This window comes from Mesoplodon bidens, assembly GCF_964165515.1.
Source record: "Mesoplodon bidens genome assembly, chromosome: 8".
Taxonomy (NCBI): Eukaryota; Metazoa; Chordata; class Mammalia; order Artiodactyla; family Ziphiidae; genus Mesoplodon; species Mesoplodon bidens.
The window spans coordinates 101,575,753-101,582,474 of record NC_138165.1 but is presented as its reverse complement, the minus strand read 5'-3'; the positions used below and the strand labels follow the sequence as shown (position 1 = coordinate 101,582,474).

The following is a 6,722-nucleotide window of genomic DNA, read 5'->3' as shown; positions in this document are numbered from 1 at the left end:
AGGAGACATCATGACTCATGAAAATAAATGACACTGAAATTTTCCATGAGCTTTAGAGTGTAGTTATATAGACTTATCTGCTTCTCAGCTTGTTGTAACCTCTCCTGCAGCCTATTTTTCCTTAGCCTCAGAATTAATACTGAGCAATGAATCTAAATCAAGTGAGAAGGGAAGTCAGAAGGACTTCAAATAAAAGGTTAAAAACATCCAGCCATTCCCCCCCACCCCATTTCCAGGTTTTTTGTTCCTTAAAGACTTTTTAGATGTCCTCTGAGCTCATGATTCTTAAGGAGTGGCTGAAATTGCCTCCTTTTCATGCTCCTACAATATTAGGGTACCACATTTCTAAAATGAAGTGTTATACCCATGGTATGAAAAGTAGGATATTCTATAAAGTCAAATAACAATTTTCCCTCCAGACAATAAGCTTACCACACTAATTGTTCTCAACTGACAATAAACATACCAAAGAATGACTTCCTTCTCAAATTTTAAAGTGCATTTGCTAAAGAACAGCTCATATGATATGAAAAATGCATACTGAATATAAAGTTGCAATTATTTTAGTTCACCATAGCATTATGTAGAAAAGATAGATGATATTATATAATTTAGCTACAATGGCCAACTAAATCTCTAAACTTAGAGATTCGAGAAAGAGGACTGCTTGAGAACATAAGTAAATTCTTTCAGGTGTGCAGCCAGTTAGTACCATAGATCATATCCAAGAAAGATATGTCTTAATACAACTTGTAGCCTCCCATATGCTACTTACTACTTCAGATAAAGCAGGCAGATTTTCTTGTTAAACAGAAATAACCAATATTTCTATAAAATTTTACTATGTATGCATTTTTCAAATAAATTATTTGAGATGAAAAGAAGGTATGATTTTAATTCTCACTTTACAGAGTTAAAGCTCAGAGTTCAATGCTCAGGTTGTAGTAGTTATACAAAACCAGGTCTCCAACCTCCAAAATCCAGGCTGTATCTCCCTGTCACACATGGGCCCTATATTCATCATTATATTATCTGTTGCCCTCAAAGAGATAGGGGTAACCAATGTAGGATGCTTCTGCTATGACCCAAATATAGGGGCCAAGACAAATAATTAATTCCAGTAATTGACATTTACTGTGTGCCTACTATGTGCCAAGTTCACAGCCACAGCAATAGATAAGACATATGAAAGTGTCTGCCTTGTGGATTTTAATGGAAATGAACAGGGTAGGGAGAGAAAAGCAATAGGTAAATTTACTTATAAACTTACTTATGAGCATACATGATACATTCAATAATAATCAATGTGAGAGAAAAACAAGCAGAATGAAGAGTAGGAAGCTGAGTAGTGGTGGATGCTGATGTTTTAAATGTCAGGGAAAATTTCCCTGAGAATGTGGCATTTTAGCAATAATCTGACACAAGAGAAGGAGATGAAAAGCAGGTAAACTGACATAATTTAAAAAGTATTAACAGGAACAAAACTGAAAATGTGATTCTATCCCAGCTTCCCAAAGCTCCTAAATCATCTACACCCAGGATGGAGGTAGATGGTAAGAGGATGAGCCATGCTGGGAACATCATGGTAGTTTAGCAGGTTCTGGGGAGGAAGCATGCTTTGGGTTGACTCCAGCTGGTGCCAGTGGTGAGTGAAATGCTAGCAGTAAAAAAATCAGGGAGCACCATGCTGACAAAATACCCTGTTTCCTTGAATGAAATGATGCTCCTCAAACTTTTCATGTAGGAAGAGAGCTCCAGGACAAGACTCCAACTTTATTTATCCTTTTCTTTCTTTAGACAACTTGTCTTCTTTATTCCTTTTGAACATATCATTTTTCCTTCTAATTTCCATATAATAGAAAAAGGAAAGGGGTATGAGAAATGCTAAGTGATTGGAAAGGAGAGTCAAATCAGAGCTGGAAGTTAAAACCAATTCCTCCTTTTCCCCCTCCTCACTTCCTAATAATTTTACTTACTGCTCATCTTAAAAGTTGTATTTTTTCTTAACTATAATCAATGTTGCCTATCCTTTTTCCTCATGTAAATTCAATTCTCTCTGAGAATTTTTAAAATAAAAGCTATGTTTACATACATAAACAGTTGATTCTACTGAGTGATTGATGAGTTTAATCTTTGAATGATTAAACCAAACACTTTTAAACCTTTGTTTTCTTTTATTTAGTGAAGCATACCATTTGACTGAAATATGATTGTAGCTAGCAAGGTCAGTTTGAGAATTTCCATTGTGGACACATCCTAAAAAGAGAAATAAAATGAAACAAAGCCAGACATCTTCATTCAATTTGGACTGTATAGAAAAAAGTTGCCAACTATTTTTACTGTAATATTTCTGGATAATATTGGAAGATAAAAATTCTTCTGCTTATTCTGTCTCCCTTCCAGGTCCAGCAGGTGTATTCAATATAAGACCAGATTGCCTTCAGTGATGTTGTCCCAATGAATCATCCATCTGGGTTACCTTTATATTCTTAAAATTGAAATGATGAATACCTGATTTAAAAATTTTACAGATGGTGTCTTCTTTTGGTTGGCCTTACTTTAAAAGTAAGGTCATTTATATTTTATCTGCATCTGGGGAAGCTCCTCATCTCACACAGTTCCCAAGCCTTTCCAACATTTCAAATACTTGCTGCTGTAGAAATAAGTGGAATGCCCTAGCCTGATTCATAAATGCCAGTAGGGTTTAATTCTGCATTTAAATTATGTATAGAATTGGAAATGACATTTTGAAAATTAAGAGTTTGTATAAGTTTAGAAATTCACAGACTTAGAGAAATTCTAACTGGAAAGGTTATTAGTAGTCATCAATTCATACTCACATGATGAATAAATCTATTATATAACAGCCCAATAGATGGTTGTCCAGTTTACGCTTGGACATTAAGAGCATGTTTTTCAAAATATACATGAGACTCATGCTGTGTTTGGTAGAAAAAAAGGTTTGGGGGAAGAATTAATTAGAAATAATCTCTATTGTCTCTATAGAGGTGAATATCTTTGTCCTTATATTTAAACTGTCCATTCTTCAGCACAAACCTAAATATCCTCATGTGTTCTCAAAGGTTTTTAAAACAACCTTGGGTTTTTAATAGGATAGTTACTGTATTTTCAAACAGTAATAGTCAAGAAATCTAACCATAATTCAAAAAGAATCATGTACCACAATGTTCATTGAAGCACTATTTACAATAGCCAGGACATGGAAGCAACCTAAGTGTCTATCAACAGATGAACAGATAAAGAAGATGTGGCACATATATACAATGGAATATTACTCAGACATAAAAAGAAACAAAATTGAGTTATTTGTAGTGAGGTGGATGGACCTAGAGTCTGTCATACAGAGTGAAGTAAGTCAGAAAGAGAAAAACAAATACTGTATGCTAACACATATAAATGGTATCTAAACAAACAAACAAAAAAGGTTCTGATGAACCTAGGGGCAGGGCAGGAATAAAGATGCAGACATAGAGAATGTATTGAGGACGCGGGGAGGAGTAAGGGTAAGCTGGGACGAAGTGAGAGAGTAGCACTGACATATATACACTATCAAATATAAAATAGAGAGCTAGTGGGAAGCAGCTGCATCACACAGGGAGATCAATTTGGTGCCTCGTGACCACCTAGAGGGGTGGGATAGAGAGGGTGGGAGGGAGACGCAAGAGGGAGGGGATATGAGGTTATATGTATACATATAGCTGATTCACTTTGTTATACAGCAGAAACTAACACAACATTGTAAAGCAATTATATTGCAATAAAGATGTTAAAAAAAACAAAAAACAAAAAAATCTCAAGCCCAGGAGTCAGGTTTCTTGTGTTTGAATGCTGGACTTTCTACTTGCTCACTACCTGACCCTGGACTAATTACTGAATCTCATCCTTAAGATGTAGCAATAATAATACCTCTATTATAAGTTAGATTTAAAAGTGATATTCCACATGGAAGTGTTAATCTCTGCCTATCACAAAGTAAACTTACAATAAATTTTATTATTACCCCTTGTAATTTTTCCTAAGCACAGATTTGAATTGATTAGGCCAGAGGCTAGTTTTCTGTGCCATGCTACATTGGTTAAGAGTGAACAAAGTCATCTGCCTATTGAATGACCAATTTGTCTCTGTTTTCCAGAGATTTGCTGGGTTTAGTGCTGAAAATCCTATATCCTGGGAACACTTCCTGTACAAACCAAGATGCTTGGTAAGCCTACCCAGAATCTACATCTCCAGCATGGATTTGTGATTCTCTAATTTCATTTCCATCTCTACAAGTTTTTCAATGGAGTAACTCCTGAATTATGATAATTAATTAAAAATCATGTTAAAATTTTCAATATGTATCATTAAAAAATGTAAAGATTTACTCTAATTTTTGAATTCTGGATTATGAGAAACATGCTACCTTGTTAAGACAGGTATTATTAAAATGTGGAGGGTGATTATTTTTCTCCCCCACACCTCTTGGGACAAATTTAATTCTGAGTGGTTTGCAGGGTTAGGGTGAGAATGCCTGATTGAAGAAATCTCAAGAATGTGCTGGTTTTCCTCTGAATACTGATCATTTACTTGGAGAGCTGTGAACCAGTACCCATGAATGATACTTAGGGTATCTGGGAAACTCTTAAAACTGTAATAAAAAATTCATATGCATATGTTTGTGTGTGCATTTTTCAGGAAGAGTATTTGTAAATTTCATCAGATTTCAAAAGGAAGCCATGGTGCCTAAATGTTTAAAGTTCACTTTCTTGAGAAGGCTTGAAAAGCTAACATTTGTACAGTTTGGGTCTACTTGAAACAAGGTTTACCTGCTCTCCTCTTTCTTGGTCCCTTTTAGTCCTTGGATCTAGTGAGTGAATTCTCAGAGGATCACTTCAGAATAACTTGATTCAAATCCTCTATAGAGTCTCCTTCCCTCACTCGATATTAGACAAGCTTTGAATTGGTCTCAAATTTGATTTCAGGATTGGAAAACCTATATTAGATAGGGCATTTCTATGGGGGGTTTGTTTTTAGAAATAACGAATAACATTATTAACCCTAAGGTAACAGGAAAGATGTGTTGGAAGAAGGTAAACAAGAAGTCTGGGTTGTACAGACAGCGTAACTGAGTTATTTACCCTGTTCATAGGCTTAGGTCAGTGACTAAAGAGCACTCCTAATTTTCACATGAGAACTATTTCCTTTATGCGTGCATGAGATAGCACATGCTGAAGGACAATCTGAATGATCATCACAGGTGGAAGCAATGTAAATTAGTGTTTGAGAGGTGAACCGTGGCTGCAAACACAAAATGATCCCAAGGTCCAATAAATAGTTTGTGAATAAGAAATGGGTTGGGAAAGTGGCTTCGAGACTCTTTTTGAGGATAAGACTCTTAGAGACTCATCTTTATATGGTGTCAGTACATGGGTGCATGGATGGGTATGGTGATTTACAGGGATATACACAAATTCTCACAGAGATGTAGCAGGAGATGAGAGGTTCTCTGTCATTGGGGCAACAGTGCTCCCTTGTTGGGCACACTGCACTTTGTTGAAAAAGCACTGTACAAAACTTATCCGATTGGTACTTCTAAATTTATGGTCACTAAAGTTAAATGAAACTTCAGCGTTGCTTGGCAATCCTGCTACTTTTTTCTAAATGACTTATAATTCCATTTAACCTGTTTATTTCATTACTCCACAGTATTGTCAAACCTCTAGCCTCCCACCCTTTTTCACTCTCAGTAATTGAATACTTCTTGCCTTACAGATAAAGTATAAACTCCCAGAGAGGAAGGCTTTCAATTCCTGAAACCAAATGTACCTATCTACTACAATGAGGATAATACACCATCTTCTGTCCACGCCCAGTTCCTTCACTTTTGCTCAAATCCTTCCCTTCCTGCCATCTCAGAAATCTTTACTTTATCGACTGTACTTTACATTACCTGGCATCTCCTGAGTCTTCAACTTGTTATCCTACTTGAACATTCTTAACTCAGATAAACTTGCTTATCTTAAAAAAAAAAAAAAAAAAAAAACTCCTTCTATTTTATGTCGCTTCCCACTTCTGCTCTTTACTCTTTTCTCTCAGTCAAGCATTTTAGGAGTTGTCTCTACTCATTGTCTCCACTTACTGAGCTGCAAATTGTCTTCTGCTTCCACTTTCCACTCCAAAACTGACCACGCTAATGCCACCAATGACCGCAGTATCACAAAATCCAAAAAGTGATCTTTCATTATCTTAGTTAAAATCTCAACCACATCCAAGGCATTTGATTGTTCTTGGAAGAATTTCTTGCTTTGACTCCACTGACACCAGAAACTTCTCATTTTCATTCAACTCCCTGATCACTCCTTGCTGCTCTCCCTAGCTGTCTCTTCCTCTTCTACTCAATCTTCAAAGGTTGACATTCCACCCTGAGCTAGACCCTTCCCTCAGTTCTCTTTTTCTAGGCAATGTCTTATCCTTACATCTCTCAAACTCAACTGCTGACTTGGTCCGTGTGTTAAATACCTCAAACTCAACTTTTCAAAATCAAATCCGTTCTCTTTCACCACAAACCTTCTCTTTACCCAGGATTCTCCATCTCAATAGATTACACCATCATCAAATATTCTGTTCAATGTGGAATCCTGGTTATCATCTCTGATATCTCCTTCTATCTCCAACCATACTCAGTTAATCGCCATTCCCTCGGTTTTGCTTACATCTCTCCA

The 6,722-nt window shown here is 36.2% G+C and overlaps 1 long non-coding RNA gene across 5 annotated transcripts in view; it reads left to right on the top strand.

Annotated features, from left to right (window-relative positions):
* Positions 1-4,862, top strand: part of LOC308621430 — a 116,047-nt gene extending 111,185 nt beyond the window's left edge. The window contains exons 5-6 of one of the 5 annotated variants that reach the window (XR_014016455.1): positions 2,404-2,565; positions 4,154-4,862. This is a non-coding gene — a long non-coding RNA (uncharacterized lncRNA). The remainder of the gene's footprint in view (positions 1-2,403; positions 2,566-4,153) is intronic. The other 4 variants (XR_014016456.1, XR_014016457.1, XR_014016458.1 and 1 more) reach the window with 4 other exon arrangements.
* Positions 4,863-6,722: the final 1,860 nt, after the last annotated feature.